Here is a 22,583-nt window from a genome sequence, read left to right on the forward strand (position 1 = left end):
GACCAAGGTGACAGTTACAACATGAGTCAAACTGAATTAATAAATCAGCTACAATCACAATGATTTCAACTTGTATTTTCATTTCCCCCCCCCCTTAACACCCACAAGTCCCTGACCAAGTGTGCCTCGGCTTGTCAGCTATCTACAGCACCCACCCACTCCTGTCCTGCGTGAAAAATTTCCCCATGCCCTCCCTTCTCATTGTTCCATTGTTTCCTGGACACCTCTAGCACACTTTCTCTTTACTCTCTCCTTTTTGGAAAGTTCATTTTACTGAATTTCAATATGAATTTAACAGGAGAGTAAGAATAACACCCCCTTCCCCGAAGAGGGCAAGTGAACCTCATCAATTACATAAATTACACCATAACTGAGCCCTTCTCTCTTGACCCATCAATTTTTCTAGTCCTTGCCATTTTTTCTCTGGCCTCCCTTTCAACTTCCCTAACATCCATGTATCCAGCAGCATGCCTTCCTGTGTCTTTTACACCCAGCTCCTACTCTCCCCAAGCTCAGTAATAGCTACTTTCTATCAAAACTAATCTTTCCTCAGAGAAGCTGCGCTCCCTATCAGCTCAGCTAGTTTGCGGGGTACATTATTTGAATCCTTTTTGTCATATATTAAATCCCACCTTTTAAAGGTAAAAGTCCTCAGTGGGCTGGGACAAACACAAGGTTCTCTAATCCCAGCGACATTACAATCTTGAGGTTTCTCCAAGATTAAAGGATTTATGCCTAAATCTTTTTTGTACTTCGGCAAACTTCAAAGTTACCCCGAGTCTGCTGATACTTTCTTCCTTTATGCAGCTGTTTGCCATTTTTTGATGTTTGCAAACATCACCAAGAGTGTTTAATTGGAATCAGAATACAGAATGTGTAACTCTGAAGACTGTGATCCTAAGCCAGGCATCCTCAAACTGCAGCCCTCCAGATGTTTTGGCCTACAACTCCCATGATCCCTAGCTAACAGGACCAGTGGTCAGGGAAGATGGGAATTGTAGTCAAAAACATCTGGAGGGCCGAAGTTTGAGGATGCCTGTCCTAAGCACTCTTATTAGAAACTAACCTCAACTGAAAGGGATGAGAATTACTCACTAGGAAGGTTTTTGGTGAGCAAACAGTAAGAAGAGACTTACATTTCTACTTTTTATAGAAACTCTTGTCTTGCTAAGATCCCCTTTTTTCCTGCATTCTTATCTCTTTACCTCAGTTAACTCTTCCTTTGCCACTTCTCCATTCTGAAGTTCCTCTTCCTTGGCTCACATTTTAGAGATTTCCATCTCCTCTATCACAACCACCAGAAGGAGAATTCGTTTGGTTGAGCAAGAATTTTGAATATGGTAGTGTGAAAGTCAGCAGTGATGCAGGCAGGCTAAATTGCACTAGCAGCCAGCCACAGCAGTGGATTTACATTTGAAACACTCACTGCGGCGCTGACAGTTCCTACCCCCGCCCCCCCCAACTTATTCCACTGTTGAGCATTCTAGAACAAACATTGGCCACAAGTTGGATCTTAAAATTGGAGAAGCATCAACTCAGTTGGAAGCTGGGGCAGAAGGGGTAAGAGAGTAGAAGAGAGAAAGCACTACATTTTATTTTTTCCCCTCCCATTTTTATTATATTACTTGCATTTATTAAGTCCCAGTGATTATCTCTGCTATGTACAAACCTCAAAAGAAAGTGTGAATTTTCTGTTTCATACATGCACATACTTCCTTTTACTTCTCTATACTGGATGACAGGTACTTGAAACCATACACTGAAACTGTGGAGAAGGTTTTTGTTTGGACCATCCAATAATTGCTTCAACTTGCAATCATCAAGTGAGACATTCATGGGTAAACCAGTCTAGCTTAAACAAAAGGATGACAGAGGAAACTGGATAGTAAAATAATACAAAAAATGTAGGTAAGCTACGGGTATTTGCTAGAGAAGATAACACACTTACAGGTAGATGTGTTATTTCTCTTTTACCCCCAACAGCGAATCTGCTGGAAGGTGTAACAATAAATATGTATCAACATTACTCTGAGTAGGTATAAATGATGCCTGTTACTTGGGTTCTGTATCCCCATGACCTATGAAGCAGTAGCAGGACAAGTTTATTGCTTAAGCCAGAGGGCATAGCAAATTGCACAATAATTAACAAGAAGTAAGCCAGTATGAATCATGCTCGTCATTTCAATCGAGCACAAAACAAGCCATGACTCTCCAGTAACTCAGTTGTTAACATGAAAAAATAAATATCAGTATAAAGCATTTAAAACACTACCAGCCAGCCAATCTTACAAATAAGAGTCCAGTTCCTATTATGTAAACATTAAGCAAAATTCCACCTGACTGTTAAAATGAATAAGGCATTGTTTTGGTAATCTATGGTTAAATTACCATTACTTGTCATTTAAGCCAATCTTCTAATATCTCATGTATCTGAAATAAGGCACAAGCTACCTGTCTGTACCTTCTCTTCCTGAACCACTTAGCTCTGTTGATTTCCAGGCTCACTCTTAGCCTGGTTCATATGTGGGAGAGGGACAATGTCTGCAAACTGGCATGAAAAAATGTGCAAAACAGTGAAAAGCAGGCATTCTTTTGTGCCTCTAAAATGGCAACTCTCCCAATGAAAATCAAATCTCATTTAAACTTGGTGCAGTGCTATAATACACTCTGAGGAATCTAGAACCTTTTACTTATTGTTGTAAATTTTGACATACAGGCGCTTTTCAAGACAACCCCTATGGTCGTTGCTCTCTGAAAGCTAAAGAACAAAAATGAATTTTTGATCAATGCAGTCATTATGTCTTAAAAACAAGCCATTCCCACACCACACCACACCACACCTCCTTTGCTTAACATCCAGTTTAAGAGTCCCAGATGTTTTGGAACTACAACTCCCATGATCCCTGACCACTGGCCCTGTTAGCTAGGGATCATGGGAGTCGTAGTTCCAAAACATCTGGGAGCCAAAGGTTGCCTATGCCTGTCTTAGAGGGAGCAGGATAATATTCTCAGAGGTTTGGGACAAATGAAAATACTGTGCTTGTGGAACAGGGGTCAGCAAACTTTTTCAGCAGGGGGCCGGTCCACTGTCCCTCAGACCTTGTGGGGGGCCTCACTTTTGAAAAAATATATGAACGAATTCCTATGCCCCACAAATAACCCAGAGATGCATTATAAATAAAAGGACACATTCTACTCATGTAAAAACACCAGGCAGGCCCCACAAATAACCCAGAGATGCATTTTAAATAAAAGGACATTCTACTCATGTAAAAACACGCTGATTCCCAGACTGTCCGCGGGCTGGATTTAGAAGGCGATTGGGTCACATCCGGCCCCCGGGCCTTAGTTTGGGGACCCCTGTTGTGGAAGAATCCACACAGGTTATGCCATGGGTCCATGCTTGCCTCGATCAGCCAGCTGGGTTACAATGAGCTGGGTGGGGACTGAGGTTAGGAAGCAGACGAGGCAGCAGAAACGTCTCCAAACTACTGGGATGGGAAGGAAGTCAGAGCTGACGAATAGTCTTCTAACCAAAGACTATTGCTGCCAATCAGGCAGAAGCAGATGGCAACTGCTACGCTAATTTGGCTATGTCAGGGGTCAAGGAGAGCCCTGCTTGCCTCCTGATGTTGACCCTGATGAAGGAGATAAACAAAGGTCCGACTATGATAGCCAGAGGCTTCACCTTTATGATATATTTTTATCCCATCCAGCTTTCTCCCTCTGTTTTAAAATAAAGTAGCCTCTGGAAGCAACCGTGTTATCAGGGCCCCCTTCACCCATCCCTTTAGATGGCAATAAGCACCACCCCACTTCCTTCAATATGTGGTATACCAGAAGCCCTACTGCATTTGTTTGGGGGTGCCCTTCCACTCATGATTCTGCTGGGTGGAGGCCCTGGACTTCTGCGCCAGAGCAATTTCCCTGATGGTACCAAAGTGAGGTCTCCAGGGTGTCACCCGCACAGTGGAGCAGCACAAGGCTCTTTTGAGCTGTGCTGTGTCACAGACTCCAGGTGCACATGGCTTGAGCAAGGGGCACATTCATATACAGTGGACACTCGGGTTGCAAACGTGATCCATGTGGGAGGCATATTCGCAACCCGCAGCGTTCACAACCCACGTCTGGTCACGATTCAGCAGTTCTGCGCATACGCACACGCCAAAACCCGGAAGTAACCCGTTCCGGTACTTCTGGGTTCGGCATGGGGCGCAACCCGAAAAGACGCAACCTGAAGCAGCTGTAACCCGAGGTATGACTGTACTGGAAACTCAGGACCGGCCCACCCATGAGGCAAAGGGAGGCAACCGCCTGAGGCGGCAGGATCCACAGGGGCAGCAGAAGATCCCGAGGCAGATCTTTATCCTCTCCCTGCCCTTGTTCCTGGTGTAGACCCTTCACACATCCCTTCTTCCCCAGTGGGGAGGGAGGGGGGCGCCAATTTGCGGTTCGCCTCAGGTGCGAAAATGTCTTGGGTCGGCGCTCTGGAAACCTGCCCGAATCACACCAAGACCTAACCTAGGCTATACACGACATCAGCGACGCACTACTGGGCTAGGAGGTGGACCACTGCCCGCCTCAAACTCCGTCGGGATCTGTGCCGCTTCTTCCCGACCCGCTCCGAGGGGAACCGTCGCCCTCGGGCGCCTCCTTTCCCTTCTCCCGCCTCAGAACACCCGGACACCGTCCGCTCCGTCGGCTCTTCGAAGTCTCGGCCCCGCCCCGCTCCTTTCAATAACCCCACCCCTTCTCCCCATTGGCTCCCCGGCTCCTCGCCCCCCGCCTCTCCGCCAAGTCTCGCGAGAATCTCGAGCGCGCAGAAAACGAGGAGGCGGGGGGGCCCAACACTTCACCACAGCAAGACTTGGGGGCCGCAGCTCGGGACTGTGTGGGGAAGAGCCCCGTTAGTGGCGGCGCGAGTCGGAGGGACACGGGACCTTAAAGCGGAGGGAGGGGACAAAAACGCCCGGTCCTCTTAATTCCACTCCCTCCCTCCCTTCTCCGGTCCCGAGGTGAGTTTGGCTGTTGCCTCCGCTCCTCTCACCCCGCACCTCCCCCTTCTCCTCCCCTCAAGAAAAACCCAACTCTTTCCAAGGCTTGAGAGAGGTGGGTTCCGCCTTGTCGTGATTGGCAGCTCGGCTGCGCCAATCGGCGCCGCTCTCGGAGGCGAGTGGCGGGAGGCGCAGCCAGTGCGGGCGGGAGGTTGGACCGAGACCCCTCCCCGTCTCCTGGGGGTGGGAGGGACTTAAGGGGCTGCGAGGAAGCTCTAAGAAGGGGGCCCGGGCGGTGGCCGGGAGGGGGAGGGGTGCGGGGGTGCCCAGAAGCCCCGGTGACGGGCGGGCTGGGTCGGGTGTGGAGAACTTGGGCCTCGGGTCCTGAGTATAGTTTTTGGTGCCTGCAAGAAAGTGAGGTTTTTAAAAAAAATGCAAAGGGAGGAGGCTGCTGGGTGGGGAATTCCAGGGGATAAGGGCAATAGGAAGGGAGAACTAGGGGATTGTGGCCTTTGCAGAAGTGGGTGGTGAGACACATAAGCGAAGCAATGCCCCAACAAGAAAAAATCTGAGTAACTCGTGGAAGCTGTTAGATAAGTACAGTATATGCTCCCAGCGACTTGGTAAAGGTGGTGTGGCTTTCTCAAGATTGGTTTCCGATTTGGAGAGCGCTTGGCAACCCGTCCCGTGTGGACCTTGCTGCTCATCCTTGCAGCCTCTCTTCTGCTCCTCACCATTGCAGTGGCAAGCCTCCCATTTGTACTGCCCAGGGGTACAAGGGTGAGCAAGCGGGGGCTACTTTTGCAGTTGCCTCCGAGGACCACCTATTGTCAGCAAAAAGCAGTCAGTGCCCCACTTCTGCTCTTTCTTTCTGGGTGGTATGGTAGATAGGATGCCGTCCCTTGCACCACCCAGAGTGAGCAGGTGAGTGACTAGCAACAGCTCCTTGCCACTGTCAGTCACTCCTGTGATGGAGCAGCTGCTTCCACTGGCTTGTCCACTCCCTCCGGTGGGTGGTGATTGATCCAATTCTCAGTGCCGCCCAGAGTTAGAGGGCAGGCGAATGAGTACAGATGGGGGGGGGTGCCATGTGCTTACCTACTTTGCGTAGCACAGAAGGTGCCCTCCACGCAGCAGTGCTGGCTACTGAGATGATGACAAGTTGGGGGTCTCTGTTAGTTGGTTCTCCAAGCTTCCCCCCTGAGAGAGAGAAAGTGGGTGGGTCTGCTGCTGTTCTTGGTCTCTACCTCTGCTGCTTCTCGAGTGGGCAGCAGAGCAGTTAAAAGTGGCTGCAAGGAGGCTGTCTCTGAGCAGTATGGTTGTTGGACCCACCACATCCAACAGCTGGGGATGGTGTATGCGTGCAGAGACATTGTGCTTGCTTGCTTCAGTCGGCAACCAGATATTAAAGGTGGCTGCAAGGCATGCTTGCTGCCATCTCTCTGCCTCTGGACACCATGGAAGTTGGGTGACCCAATCCTCCAGGCCGCGCACCCAAAGGATAATAGTGAATGGAGATGACATTTGTTTCTTGCCACCATTGTTTGCACAGGCATGGAGCAGCTACCTCCAGTTGTTTGCCTACTACAGCTGCGAGGTGGTGGTAGCCTCAGTTCCTGCTGTTGCTTACAGGGAGGATTCAGCTGAGTGAGTGGAGGGTGACTGCTCATTTTAAAATGCCACAACCTTGGCTACTTGGAGCACAGATAACGGTGTGATGTTAATGTCCACAGTTACAGGTAGTTAAGCTTGGGAGGTCTCTCAAGTTCCTTTGGACTCAGCACTGCCCAATGGTACTGGTCTCTGATGTCAGGCCCTTGATTTCTGCATATAGTAAGGGGTGATTTGAGGAATTTCATGTAGAGGCTAGTGGGTTTGTCAGAATGACTTTGATATAGAATGTATCAGGACAGGAATACAGTGTGTGGAAGGAAAAAGAATGAATTGCCCCACACTCAAATTGAGTGAACAACATGGTGTCAATGGAAGGAACATGAATATTGATCCTACCCTTGCAATCCCTGTGAGTTGGATGTAAATGTTAATGCAGCAGTCTTCAACTACATTTCAGGAGTAGAGGGAATACTGGTAGATTATTTTGCCTGGCTGGTTTTGTTGATAACTGTTCACAGCTAACATTTTACAGTATTTGCTTGGTTTCTTTCATATTCACAGTGCTTTGAAATGGGATCTTGATTGGCTTGTTTATCTCAATATTTTGAGGGCCAGGCAGCACTTAATTGCTAACTTAAGACAGCCTATCTGTTCTCCCTATTCTCTGTCAAATAAATAAATAAATATTGTTTCAATATTGAGTGGAAAAAAGTTCTCTTCTGTTTTACTGATAAACTGTTTAATGTGCATACTTGACTTATGTGAGTTATTTATATAAAAATGATATGGGCTCTTGCAGTACACACACTGGCTCAACCAACTTGATTGGAAGTGCTCTAATTTTAGTGACGGTACTGGTAGTTACATACAGTAGTTACACTTTGTGTTCTAATAACTTAGCATTTATACAGTTCATTTTGAATACAGTCATACCTCAGGTTGCGATTGCTGCAGGTTGCGCATTTTCGGGTTACATACACGTCAAACCCAAAAGTACCGGAACGGGTTACTTCCTGGTTTCGGCGCTCGTGCATGCACAGAAGCACTAAATCACGCTTTGCGCAGAAGCACTGAATCACGTCACGCGCGTGCGCAGACACAGCACTGCGGGTTGCGAACATGCCTCCCGCACGGATCACATTTGCAACCCGAGGTTCCACTGTATTCCAAACTCTTCATGCATGATCTCTTGTAATAATGACTCTGTAATGTCTTAACTATCCCAAGTAGCAAATGGGGATGATGAACAGTGGCTCACAACTGAGATGAGCTTTAAGCTATGGACTTGCAGGTTCCCTCTTAGTCATTGACCTCAATCACATGTAAAGTTAAGCCAAGCCTTGACTTAGTTTTCATGAGAATACATGTGGCACTTGGAGAGGAAATTGACACCACTTTGCTTATCCTCTGTTGCATTGCTGCTTTGCCAAACCAAACTATGGCCTAGAATTGTGTGCAAACAAGTGCTACATCACCTTCAAGGGTTAAAGTCAAAATATTTCCTCCTTCCTATTGGTTATGTTACACTCTGCATTTACTAATTACTTATCCATATGGAAAAGTAAGTTGATAACTAGTGAAGCATATGAGCTTCATATGAGCTATGAAATTGTGTGCACTGCTAAATAAGAGTAGAGTTCTGAAACCTGTTTCTCCCCCCACCCTCTTTAAAACAAAGTAGTGAAGCTATGTCATGCATGTTCAGTTAGCAAAAAAACTAGACTAGCCCTTACTAAGTAGCTATATTTTGGGGCATCCAACTGCTACTGCCTGCATTTTAAGCTTCATGTCAATATATAATATAAACCAGAAGTGCCCTTCAGATAATGTTGGACTATAGTTCCCATCGTTCCCAGCCAGCACGAACAATGGTCTGGAGTGATGGGAGCTGTAGTCCAACATCAATAACATCTGGAGCGCACCATGTTGGCTACCAAAGTTATAAATGGATCTACTGCCCAGGTTCCAAGTCAAAAAGACATTGCCTCTGAGGTTCAAAGAAAGTGGTTCTGTCAGATCTAGGACAGATCCCAAAAAAATGGAGCAGCGCTATACACGTTAAAGCAACAAGCCAGCTTTTAGAAATATTGTTTCCCACCCCTCTGGCTAATACTTTCATGGTTTCTCTGATCTACTCAAAAGATGAGGTTCAGTAGTGACTAAATTATCTGCCCCTTTGTCCCTATCCAAACTGAGCTGTCATGGGGCAGCAAAGAGCATATCTGCTTCCCAGGAATTGCTTTAGTTACAGGTTGGTAGCTGTATTGGTCTGACGTAGTCAAAACAAAATAAAAAATACTGTAAAATAAATTCCTTCCAGTAGTACCTTAGAGACCAACTAAGTTTGTCATTGGTATGAGCTTTCGTGTGCATGCACACTTATTCAGATACGGAATTGCTTGTTCAGATTTACTTGTGAACATTGTGATTTGTGAGGGACGGAAAGGGCTTGTCTCTACAGTTGTTGCTTATTATATTTTATTGCAGTTAAAAAAATCCCAGCTCCCTTGTTGGTTATATGCCTGTGTTTGAAGAAAGTTTGCTTCCTTGATTCTGTCAATCTACTCAGGATTGGCAAAATGTTCTTAATTCCTGTTGTTTATTCTGTGGTTCTACTACTCAGATGTTGTGAGGCATTCTAGCAACTGGTGGTTAATTTAGAGAGCATGAACAAAGTGTAATTGGCTGCTTATACTCAGAATGGTGCATTCTACTGACAGATGCTGAACCTGTCTGGTTGTCGAACAGGTGGTATAACTTCACTAGGCAAAAGAAAGGAAAGAGGGAAATGTTGCATGCACATTAAAACCAGATTTAAGGCTTTGGATCCAGTACTGTTGGGGTACTGATGTTGATGGAACAATGTCAGCTGATTTTTCCACAGCAACCAGGAAGAGGCTTCCTGTGGCCCCTAGCATGCAAAATGTCAAATTACATGCCTTATGAACATACCCTCTCAACACACATGCACATACTGTGTATACCAAGAAAAACCTGAAATACACACAACAGAGAAATATATACACATGCTGCTGTCAAATCTTTCATCTACTACGGGGCTTCCCGGCCTGTGGTCTGGGGACTACAAGTGAGCCATGAGCTTCTTTTGGGTGGTCTGTGGTGTGTCTGTAAAAATGCAATTAAAAAGCTGGGTGCCAAAAAGAGTGAACTTAAGAGTTCAGAGCTACTCAAGAATAGTGGCCAAAAGTGTGAGCTATGAACCAGGAAGTCCCCAGTTCTCCTTACTCGTGGATTTGGGCAGGCAGCTATTCTCTTGCCCTCTGTTCCCCATTTGTAATATGAGAATAGTAATGCTAACATAATTACTATAGGAATTACTAAGGAAAGTGTACATAAAGTACTCTGGAACACTTGCAGTGATGTTTGTAAATGCGAAGGGTGGTATTCAGCTAAATTTGGCTTGGAGTAGACCCACTGAAATGAATAACTATTATTATGTTTATTATTAGTATTATTATTATGTTAGTGTCAATTAATTTTGGTGGGTCTACTCTAAGCCAAACTTAATTGAATACCACCCTAAATATTACTATTGGTCCATCTTATTTATTTAAAATGCCTTTCTGACTCTGCAGGTTCTCCATCTCTACATTATGTTCCCACTCATATTTGCACACAAACCGCAAGGTGCAATTGGACTGCTTATTATAGAGTAAGTTCCACTGAATGCAGTGGGACCTCTGGGGACCATATTTAGGATTGGGCTATGGGTTTTCCAGCTTATTGGGCAAAGGTGAGCTTTTTGTAGCAATGGACTGCTGAATTGGGCACCTGAACATGGTTGTTCACTTATTAGAATGATGTCTCCCTTTTGTAGCCTTATTTGAATTTCTGTTATTTAGTCATACGAACACTATAATCATAGCAACCACTGATGAACCATTACACTGATCAACCAAAAGTAATAACTGTGGTTGGTCAACAGACATTAGCTGCTTTTTTGGTCTGCCATCAATATAGGTTTTGTAATAAACATCTTGGATTTACAAACACATGTTAGATTTCCCCAGCAAAGAAATGGAGGCAGGAGGAATGTAGGTGATCCCTGTCATCAAAAGTTTTATCTTTACTTGGTATGGATATAGCAGGGGAAAAATGGATTGCACTGACTGACAAGTTGCTTGTTCATTGTTGTTATTGGCTAGCCGCTAGGCTGAAAAAACTGCATTTTCTCAGATGCACTTTTACTGATTGTACATCTAACGTGGCTGGTTGTTTCAGTCATGCCTCCAGTATTGTTCATTATCATTATCATTTAGAACTGTATTGGTAGCCTTGTTTTTTTATTCCAAAGTGATTAGTAACTCAAGCTAAAATTGTCAATATGCTGTCAAAATAGAATCAGTATAACAACAATGTAAGCAGACAGAGCAAGGGGAGAATAATATAGAAAATTTAATAATATAGAAAAATGCCAATAATAATATGATCAACTCATGTAAGTATAGATGAGCAAACACATAATACAAATAGCATTTTACTGTACAGTGGTACCTTGGTTTAAGAACAGCTTAGTTTATGAACAACTTGGATTAAGAACACACACTGCAAACCCGGAAGTAGGTGTTTTGGTTTGTGAACTTTGCCTTGGAATAAGAACATGTTTCGCTTCCTGTTGAATATGTTCTAAATTGAGGCCCCTGCTTTGGGAAAGCATGCCTTGGTTTAAGAATGTTTTGGTTTAAGAATGGACTTCCAGAATGGATTAAGTTCGTAAACCAAGGTACCACTGTAAGTCAAAAATCCATGATCACACACACAAACACACATCCATCCTGTAGAAATTTCAATGTCCTGTGTAATTGGGAAGATATGCTGCCTCCAAGACAAGATCTGTCTTCTCCCTCTAGGCTCTTCCCTGGCCCTCAGGCAAGCAGGCAAAATATCAGAATCCTCAAAGCTGGGCCTCTCTCAAAACAGATAGACAGTAGGCTGAAATGGAGGTGGCCATCACTGCTCTGTGTAGCAGTGCTCCCCTCCTTGATGGGGGTGATTTACCACTGCAGTATGCATCACTTCTCCAACCAGGAAGTGATTGCAAGCAGCAAAAATAGCTTTCCTTTCTGGCCAGAAATTCCTCACCCGAGATAGCTGTTCCTCTCTAGGCCTGACCTTAGGTGCTTCTCTGCAGAAACAATGGGACCAGGAATCTATAGATTGCATAGTTCAAGGGTGACTAACCATTTTCAGCTTGACTGCCACATTAACACCCCTGAAGGCCACATGCTAGTGCTGGGGATGGCCAATGCATAGTTGTGTGCACTTGCTCACACTCACCCCACATGCATACGTGCCACAGATACAGTACAGGTATCTGGCTCCTTCACTATCCAGCTTTTGATGAATGCTGAAGACACACCTCTTTACCCTGGCCTCTGATACCTGAGATGTGTGTTTTCAGGAATCAACCTATTCCTGTGACTGTATAACTGTTTTTATTTCTAAATTTTAAATTATGGTAACCTGCTCTGGGACCTGCTGGTGAAGGGCAGGTAACAACAACAACAATGAATTCTCTTTGTGAAGAGGAAAAGGCATTATCATTCCACCCCCAACTTGGAGAGAGTGGTTTGTGTCTATGTGAGACAAACTGAAGCTCAAAATGCAGTGGTTCCAGTCTTCACCCTGGCAGAGTGCTGTATCGCCTAATCTGAGTGCTGAATTTGGGTGATAAAGCTGTGGGGACTTGGTAGGCCACTTTTCATGTCCTACTTCCCAGGCTGGATCTGGCTCACGGGTTAACTGCTCCTAGTTGTTGATGTTTACTCGTTTAGTCGTGTCCGACTCTTCGTGACCCCATGGACCAGAGCATGCCAGGCATTCCTGTCTTCCACTGCCTCCTGCAGTTTGGTCAGACTCACGTTGGTAGCTTCGAGAACACTGTCCAACCATCTCGTCCTCTGTCGTCCCCTTCTCCTTGTGCCCTCAGTCTTTCCCAACATTAGGGTCTTTTCCAGGGAGTGGTCTCTTCTCATGAGGTGGCCAAAATATTGGAGCCTCAGCTTCAGGATCTGTCCTTCCAGTGAGCACTCGGGGCTGATTTCCTTCAGAATGGATAGGTTTGATCTTCTTACAGTCCCTGGGACTCTCAAGAGTCTCCTCCAGCACCAGAATTCAGAAGCATCAATTCTTCAGCGATCAGTCTTCTTAATGGTCCAGCTCTCACTTCCATACATCACTACTGGGAAAACCATAGCTTCAACTATATGGACCTTTGTTGGCAAGGTGATCTCTCTGCTTTTTAAGATGCTGTCTAGGTTTGTCATTGCTTTTCTCCCAAGAAGCAGGAGTCTTTTAATTTCGTGACTGCTGTCCCTATCTACTCCTAGTAGAGACAATCAGTTATTGAAAGTTGCAGTGGGTAAGCATTGAACTCTCTTGGTGCTGTTGCCTAGTGGGCCTAGTTTATGCTTTGGTTGGCTTTTGTCTCTAGGAACAATTTGATTTCTCCCCCCCCCCCCCCCCGGGCCTTGGATTTGGAGATACTTTGACACATTGAAAATAACACTGTTGTAAACAAAGGTACTAGTCTCCCATTTGAAAGCGGCAGTTATTCAGGGTGGATTTGTTCAGGAAGCTGCCTTTAGGGAACAATTAGAGCTGAATTTGAAGTCTGTCCTTCCCATTTGAATTAATTACTATCCTCAGGTTTCAATATTTCTTAGGTGTTGCTAAGACCTTGGGTAATCAAATCTATATGGAATTATTCTGTTCCTGCCTCTTTTTCCCCCTGTTTAGTTTTCCATTGCATTCAGTGGTGCACTTTTTGTGTTTGGCAACTTTAAGAAGAGTGTGTATATCTGTATTGGAGGGCACTTGGGGAAGAATATGGGGCCTTCATGCTAGCCTTGAAGATGCTTGCTTATGTTGTGGTCAGGATCTTCTGGGAATTCCTACTTTCAATTCTTTAGGTTTTTCCTGGCCCTCTTAGTTAAAAATACTGTATGTTTCAAAATGCAGTGTTGGGAAGTTCAGGGATCGACAAGAAGCAAGTAAGACATCTGCTTTCACTGTTGAAAACTCATGAGTTCCAAATCAATATATCATGATTTTTCCATGTGTGATTATACTCAGTCGGAAAAGTAAACTATTTCAGTTTAAATCCTAGGTTGTCTTGTGGTGAATTAGGAGTTGGGATTTTCCAGCAAGGCAGGGGACTAGGAGAAAACTGCAAAGAACTCTGAATTCTGGTACTGCTGGAAGACTTGCAGTGGCTGAGGAATTCTTCAGACAGGCATTCAACATAAATTGTGCAAGCATTGGCTCGAGGAGGGAGTTGCTCAGCATCTGTCCTTTCTGCAGGCACCCTTGATATCAGTTTGCCCCATCCATGGCTCTTGCACAGAGCTGTAGGATGCGAGGAAGACATTTCAATGAAAATGGCTATACACTTGCACATCAAATCACCAGCGAGTGTGGGGTTATCTGGGTTAGTCCCAGAAGATATATTAACAGGATGGGGGGAATTTATAAGGTTTGAGAAACATTGGATTATGTGTAATAACCCAGCAGTCCTTCATGTAGTGAGAATAAGTTTGTCATGCAACTAAGGTATGTAAGTTACCTGCAGCCCATATGTCCTGTTATATCTTTGTAATGTGGTATTTGACACTGAACAAGATACCGGTACTTGTTCCTACGTATATTTGGGGAGTGCTGCACTTTCCTGACTCTAGCTCAACTTCTTAAAGCCTTGTCAGTTTCTTTGCCTGGTGAATTTCCCTACTTATGAAGCTAAAGCAAAGCAATTACCGTAGTAACTATTGGGTAATATAAGTGGATTATATTCAATCAAGGCAATTGGCAGATATCAGAGGGTCATTTTTGGAGCAGACCTACTGCAATCAGTGAGTAAGTTACTCAGCATGGCCTCCCTGGTATCACCCATAGCCCGGAGAGAGAAACACCTTGGTCCTGCCGATTCAGTGTCTGTTGTTTTCTACTTGTCTCTTCTGATGTCTGATGTCTGATCTAGTAGCTTTAAACCAAGGCATAGTCAGCCCAAATGTATGGCAAAGTGATCTGAAAAGAGCACAGTAACTTCCATTTTCTTTGTCTCATTCTCCATGAAATTCTAGTTAGAGAAAGCACTGTATGAGAAAGCGCTAAATTTATATCTGATCAAACATTGGCTTCCTTCTTTTAAACTCTGGTGGGGTTGCACCAGGATAAAATTTAACTCAAAAGTGCCATTGAGAATCAAGGAGGGTTCGGTCAGTTCTATTAGCTCTTAGAACACGGGTCAGTAAGGTTTACCTCGCCTGGGCCGCTTCACTCCAGCAGAGATCCCTCCGTGGGCTGGATCACGTACATGCCCGTGATTTCCAGTGTCTGCGTCTGCGCAGATGCAATTTCTAGCGACACAGAAGCAATTCCTGGTTTAGCACAGCGCTTGGGGACTCACTGAGCGGACAGCTCGGTTCGGGGGCCAGTTAAACGACCCCCATGGGCCTTAGGTTGATGACCCCTGTCTTAGAACCTTAGGGTTCTTTTCTCTTGTTAAAAATTCATTTCTTGCCCTCCAAGACATATGATACTTTGGGAAATATAACTTTTAAGGAAGTTCTAAAGCAAGTTTTATTGTGTATTTAAACTCATGACTTCTAAGTCTTTTCAAGATTGGACTGAAGGTCCAAAGAGTGTTTCACTTGTGGGAATCAATTCTCAAAATAAAAATATTCTGCATCAGCTGTAACTCTGCATTTGCCATATTTATTAAACTGTGTCTGCTAAATATTACTGACAACATTTTGGCACAACTCCATTAAATCCTATGCTCAAATATTATTAAAATGTACTAACTACTGTATATTTCACCAATAATTGGTTTCATCAATCACTGTACTAGATGACAACTGCAAACTGAGGGTGGGGTTCACCAAGCTGACCCTGTCAGTGGAAACCCTGTGCAAGGACTTCTAGTTTGCACAATGTGGCTTTTCCCTCTCCCCACCACTGTGCCCCCTGAAATTGCCTTGGGTTCAAAAGAACCCCCTAAAACAGGGCAGAGTAGTTCCATCTGGCAAGCTGAAATGCTTCTGCAGATTGAACAGTTGGAAGAATTCTACCATCAGCCTTTAAGTTTCAACTGTATTAGTACAGAAGAGCAATTCTACACAAGAGTTACTGCAGGAGGAAAGACGGTGTGTCAAAGGTGGAATATGTCAAAGCTAGGAAAATAATAGTAGAAACATAATTGCTGTGTTAGCTCATAAATCACGATTTGGTATTTTGAATGTGAGATGTAGGGAGTCTCCCTCCAACCATTGTTTAGTGCAGAGCTAACCAGTGTGGTACCTACCAGGTGATGCAGACTACAACTGCCATCAGCCCCACCCATAATTGCCAATGATCAGGGATGATGGGAGTTGTAGTCCACAGCATCTGGAGGGCACCACATTGGCTGTCCTGGGTTTAGTGACGCATGTGAGCAATACCTTGAGGACCACCTCTCCCCATTTGAACTGGCCCAGACCCTGTGATCATCCTCTGAGGCCCTTCATGAGAGGTCTGGAGAGTGGCAACATGAAAAAGGCCCTTTTCTATAGCGGCTTCCCATTTCTGAAACGCTCTCCCCAGGGTGGCTCACCTGGCACCTTTGTTACATGTTTTTAGGCACTAGGCAAAAACATTCATCTTCTCCCAGGCCTTTGGCTAATTAAGCAATCTATGAGCTTTTAAACTGTGTCTCAAGGGTTATTGTTTGTTGGAATGTTGTATATTTCTGTGTTTTAATATTGTAAACTGCCCTATGATTTTCAGATGAAGGATGGGATAGAAATAATGTTGATGGTGATGTCAACTAGGCCCCCAAACTAAGCAAGGTGTAAGTCCCATAATCATGCTTTATTCCTGTGGATTACTTTCACATTTTGATACATGTTCTCGAAGGAAGTAACTGATTCCAAAGTTGCAGTAATCCATATTGCATAAAAATAATAATCAAGCTTAGATAAGGTTTTTTGTCCTTTATTTTGCATGGTGGTGTACCATATATCTTTATCACTAGTTTTCTTGTTTTTAAGTTCTGCTGTATATTAGCATGTTACCCAAACATCCTGGTCCAGCAACTAATATTTCCCTGCTGTGTTGAGTGTTTTAACAATTGCCATATGTTTGGGATCACGCGTTCCTTGTAATCTGAAGGGACTTAGGATATGATTGATAGATGCTGGCCCAATATATATTTCATGTTGCAACCTTCAGATGCTCAGTTTAACAAAATGTGCCATGGTCTTCGAGTGTGAGTGTGCCAGCATGTGGTGACATAGAATCACGTCTTTGTTTATAGGAAAAATAATCCAGAGCAGCAGAACTAGTCAATTTACTATCTATCTATCTATCTATCTATCTATCTATCTATCTATCTATCTATCTATCTATTTTCTGATAACTTCCCACACCTCAAAGCATAAACAAAAATGACACAACAACAAAAACCTTTCCTTTCAAAGATTTTGAATAATCGGGGAAAAATCAGAAAAGCAATCAATTTGTGTAACGTACTTCCCATGTCTGTAACAACATAATTTTCCCCAGTCATCCAAAACCTCAACTACCGGTAGTTGAAATTATTCTGTAACATTGTAGCAGCAGGATAATTAAAACAGTACATGAGACTGTACTACTGTAGCTGATACCTAGTTTTTCAGCAAAATGTAACATTCCACCGTACACATTATATTAAAATCTTTAAGTAGGAAAGAAACAAAGATGATTACTGCTTTAAACGTAGCTGCAAAAAGTTATTTGTTGGGAACAGTTGTTTGGCCAGCAAAATTGTCCTAAAGAAACAGTGTTGTGAGTCAAGCATTAGGTATGTAAGCTTGGAATCTGTGGCTCAATTCAGACATCATGCCAAACTATGGTTAAGAAGGCTTAACTATGTTTTGACAGTATGTCTGAATTGACAAAAGATGGTTGCAGTTGTCTGGCAAAACAAGAATCTGAAATGATGTTTGAAGTGGGTTTGTAAACTGTGGTTTCTGTTAACTATGGTTTGGCATCATGATACGTATGGGCATTGCTCCCTTCCAGAGGTCACTGAACCTGGAGTGTTGAACAAAAGAAACAGAAAAGCAGGGAAGGAGCTCTAAACTGTGGTTTGTCTTTGGATACTAAAGCATGGTGGGACAAGCCATGGTTTGGCTTGATGCCTGAATTAAGTCTGCATTAACCCAGAGTATTTACTGGGTTCCATAAGCAGTCACTATAGCTACTCTAATTGAGTTGGTAATGAAGATTATCTTCAATTAAAAATTCTTTTAAGAAGTCTTGAGGGTGTCTTCCCCCAAAGTCTGCAGTCTGGGATAAGCTGTTACAAAGTTTCTTCTGACTAAAGATCTTTGAAACTCCAACCACATTCTGATTCCTATTTCTGTATCTGGGCACTTCTGTTGTTTGTCATTAGCTCCTGCCTTAAGATTGGTTTAATTTTCTTTATGAAGTATATTAGAATGCTTCTGGGAAATATAATTATGTATTGTACAGGGAAATCCATTGACAAATTTGGCATATGGGGATTTTAGGAAAATGCATTGGTTTCCTACCAGAGTTGTGCTTTATGCAGCAAAAGTTAGCAGGCATTTTGTAACAGAAAAGGAGCTTGCTAAATATAACAGGGGGAAATGTTGATATTGAGGAAACAATATTGTTGAGATGGAATGTTTTCAAAACCTGTTTGTGTGAACACAAATGGTATCACAAAGACTTTATAACAAGATGCTGCATGCACAGTAAAAAAATCAAATATGGGCTATGTATATGGCTGAAAACGAAAATAATAATAATAATAATAATAATAATAATAATAATAATAATAATAATTTTTATTTATACCCCGCCCTTCCCAGTCAAGACCGGGCTCAGGGCGGCTAACAACAAATAATATCAACACAAATATAAAAGAAACATTTCAGTTAAAACAACAGAATAATACAATGTTAAAATTCAATTTTAAAATTAAAAATCTACGAATAAGATAAAACCATTATAAATAAAACCTTAGGGGAGGGTAACCGTGGGGTCAGACTGCGTCAGTCCGAAGGCCAAACGAAACAGCTCTGTCTTGCAGGCCCTACGAAAAGATGACAAATCCCGCAGGGCCCTAGTCTCCTGGGACAGAGCGTTCCACCAGGTCGGGGCCAGTACTGAGAAGGCCCTGGTCCTGGTCGAGGCCAGCCTAGCCACCTTGTGACTCGGGATCTCCAATATGTTATTATTTGTGGACCGTAATGTCCTCTGTGGGTCATACCGGGAGAGGACTCCTCACATTATAAAACTTTTCAGTTGATGCAAACTATTTATTACCTATATAAATAGTAGTCTAGGATAAGAATTTATGATATTTGGTTATTATTTCACCAGCTTATGGGTTAGGGTGGGTTATTTTGGTATGTATACATATGCTGTTATAGGTCTGAAAGAATTTAATAAATAAATAATAGTAATATTAAAAAAATAAATATGGACCAACAGTCTTGTTTCCCTTTGCTGAGGGGTGCAAGATTTTGCTTACAAAGCCATTTTTTTTAACCAGCCATGCTGGTCATTATAAGAATATTAAGAAGGTACCCAAGTTTGCTTGTTTCCTCTTCACTTTCCACCCCATTTTCCTTTTTATGTCATGTCTTTTGTAAGCCTGTGGGATGGGACAATGTTGCATTGCTTTGTAAGCCACTGCGGGAGCTTTCTCAGCTAAAGAGTGGGATATAAAAATTTTTTGAATAAATAAATACTTACATGTACAAAAAGTGTTGCCTTCTGTAAAGGAGCACATCAGTTTAATAACCTTTAGGAGTACAATTTTAATGCAGTTTTAGGACTGCTCAATTTTGGACAGTTCTCCCTTCCCACAGCACCCTGTTTCATGTTGTTCAAGGGGATCCCTTGAGCCACTCGATATGCTTTTTGAGGGCATAGCCATAGAGCAGGGGTGTCAAACTCAAATTCATCGGGGGCCGCATCAGCAGTTTGGTCACCCTCAAAGGGCCAGTTGTGTCTGTAGGACTATGTGTCCACTCTTTATTATCATAAATTATTGTCACTGCATTCAATTATTACTGTTTTTTGTAATAATGTAAGCTCATTCCCGCCCCCACGCGGATCACATTCCTGCGTCGTGGCGCGTGTGTGGGAGGGGATGTAAACGAGGGAAATTTGAACAAAAGGTGGGGATCAACGGCTTCCAGGGGGGGCCTCAACTAAACCTTCGGCAGGAAGGAGAAAGCCACTGCTGGGATTAAAAACCTGCAGATGGAAAGAGGGCTTCCCTCTCCCTCCCTGCGCACACCCAAACCCCGCTAGGCAGGATGCCACACGCTGCAACCCACCCCATGCTTTGGAGAGGGGCAGGAACATGCGGTGCAGCGCCAACTCCCTGCTTTGCTTTTGCATCCTCCCTCCTCAGCGCCAGAGTCCCTTCCCCTCGCGCTGAGGGAGGGCAGCGGATTTCCCGAGGAGGGGCAGCGGATTTCCCGAGGAGGAAGGCGGCGGCAGCCCCAGCGGACGTGCATCTTCGCCTCAGAGCTGCTCTTCCCCCCACCCGCGCTGTTGTCGTCTTCGCCGCCACCTCTCCCTACCGGGACTGCAGGCAGAGGAGGCTTGAAAACCTCCCCCCCCAAAATCCCCCTCCCACCTACTCAAACCGCAAGGCGACTCCATCTGGAGCCCTACATCACGAGGGGCTGAGAGGAGGCGGCGGCAGAGCGGGAAGAGCAGGAACCCGTGCCGTCACCGCCGCCTCCCTCCCGGCCGCCCCCCGGGGAGCAGCTCCGCCGGAACTGAGAAGCCAAAGGGCAGCTCGGGGGTGGGGGGCAGAGCAAAAGCCAGGCACCCTCCCGAGTGTCTATGAGGAGAAAACGGGGGAAGAGGGAAGAGAAACCCAGCTCCATCAAGAGAGCGACTGTTGCACTTCGCCTACTTCCCCCCTCAGGCTCACTCCGTGTCCCTTTCGCCCGCTCACTCGCCCACCTCCCGGATGCAGCCGAGGAGAGGAAGGGAAGCGGCGGGCGGCGGCTCCCCAGTGCCGCCTCACTCGCTCTCGGAGACAACAGCAAAGCCCGTCAAAAAAAAATCCAGCGCTGCTCCGTCCCGGCACCAACTTTGCCGGCGGTGCCTATAGGGCTTTCCTACCTCCTCGGCGGGCTTCCTCTTCCTCCTCCTGCATCTCACTTCCCTGTCTGGCTGCTGTGCCACCGCCTCCCTCAGCCTCATTCAAAATTGAAATTCCCTGGCCAAGGCCGTCAGCGTGGCTCCAGCGCCCCGACCTCCGCCTGCAGCCCCGCCCCCGGTTTTGACCCTCGGCCAATCGCAGGCTCCAGAAGTACTGTCATTGGCTACTGTCAGCGGCGGCTACGCGGGCCACATGACGAGGTCTGGCGGGCCGGATTAGGCCCCCGGGCCTTGTGTTTGACACCCGTGCCATAGAGGATAAAGCAAACTTCCTTCTACTTACTATTCTTGGCATGCGAGCCATGATCTGCTGCTGTGGTTTGCATGTTCTTTTCTGTTTGAGTGGTGTAAGCAGCTTTTTGAGATGGAATAATGGAAAGTCTCCTAATTGGAAATAGTTAATAAACTATCAGACTTCTTCCTTAACTGAAAAGTATATATCTGGTTGCATGACATGGTGCCAAAAGTAGTACCTAGAATCTGGTACCGTTGTTTTGTGTTCTAAGAACTCAATTCTGGCTGTAAAAGCAAAGTTTCTAGCTTTCAAAGTTTAGACAAAAGGCAGACAGTGGGACTGGGCATGCATTGTCACAGACTTACAAAAATGTCCTCATTTTGCTAAGTAGATTTTCTAACTGCAGGGTGTGGCATTTGAGGAGTAATTTGGAATGCTTCTCCTTTATTATAAAACAGAAGATGCACGGCAGAGGATAGGATACATACATACATACACACTGCTTAGCCTTGTGCCCTGGGGAGGTCACTTTGGTGCTGCTAATGCAGAGGTTTGACTGCACCCCTAGAGGCGCACTCCATTGTTTCTCAAGACAGACAGTTGTGCCAGCCAACAGCTTTTGAATGTGTAAGATTGGTGTGTTATTTGGGGCAAAGGAGAAATGCAAATTTGGGGACTCTCCTGTAGGAAAGCTGTAGGTAAATTCCAAAAGTTACAAGTATTTGCACTTGGCTGTTTCCATAGATCAGCTCCTTCTGGCCAATATTTTTTCCTATGTACTTCAAAAGGTTCGGTGAACATTCTACTGAATTGTGTTTCCTCTGAAACATTGTTAAGGAGTGATACTCTTTTTGGAGTCTATTTCAAAGCACATACTTCCTTCCTTGCATTTTTACTGGGAGAGATTTTACTGCTTTAGCAAGGCAAGCTACGTCTGCGTGTTCTTGCGCTTTTGACAGCAAAGTAGAAAGGAGTCATTTTATGGCTTACTGTAATCAAAGTGTTCTTAGCTTACAGGGAACTGTAACTTTTCCTATACTACGGACTTACAATTTTTCTTTCTAGCAAGAACATGTTCTCTTACCACATGTCAAAGTAAGAAGTTGTCTGCTGAAACGACATGTTTGCTGCTTAAGGGAGGAATTCAGCCTCATTGTAAGGCATTGCACAAGGGTTTCAGCTGATGGAACTCATTAGTTGAATCCCATCCATTGTCGAGTACAGGCTTGTTTTGAGGCTACAATTCCCATCATCCCTGACCACTGGTCCTGCTAGCTAGAGAACATGGGAGTTGTAGGCCAAAAACATCTGGAGGGCCGAGGTTGAGGAAGCCTGGTCTAGTAACCTCACCAGGCTTTTATCTGTGTTTTGTCTTTTAGAGGTTTAACCTAGGTTTGTTTATTATCATAGGTCTGAGTACTAATGGTGTTCAAAGATAATTGTGAGGGCGTAGTGCCAATAAATTTAGCTAGTTGCATAAACTTGAGGCAAATGAGTCAGTGCATATTCGTCTCTTTTAAAAAGTGGGATGACAGCCAGCCATAGCT

General features: G+C 44.5%; 1 protein-coding gene across 2 annotated transcripts in view; it reads left to right on the forward strand.

The window, feature by feature from the left end:
• Nucleotides 1-4,792: 4,792 nt before the first annotated feature.
• The window catches only part of LOC118077052 (cyclic AMP-dependent transcription factor ATF-7), a 101,894-nt gene continuing 84,103 nt past the window's right edge, over nucleotides 4,793-22,583 (forward strand). The window contains exon 1 of one of the 2 annotated variants that reach the window (XM_035100341.3): nucleotides 4,793-5,015. The gene's annotated coding sequence lies outside the window, so the exon portion shown is untranslated. The remainder of the gene's footprint in view (nucleotides 5,016-22,583) is intronic. The other variant, XM_060272070.2, reaches the window with a different exon arrangement.

This window comes from Zootoca vivipara, chromosome 2 (assembly GCF_965207765.1).
Source record: "Zootoca vivipara chromosome 2, rZooViv2.hap1.1, whole genome shotgun sequence".
Taxonomy (NCBI): domain Eukaryota; kingdom Metazoa; phylum Chordata; class Lepidosauria; order Squamata; family Lacertidae; genus Zootoca; species Zootoca vivipara.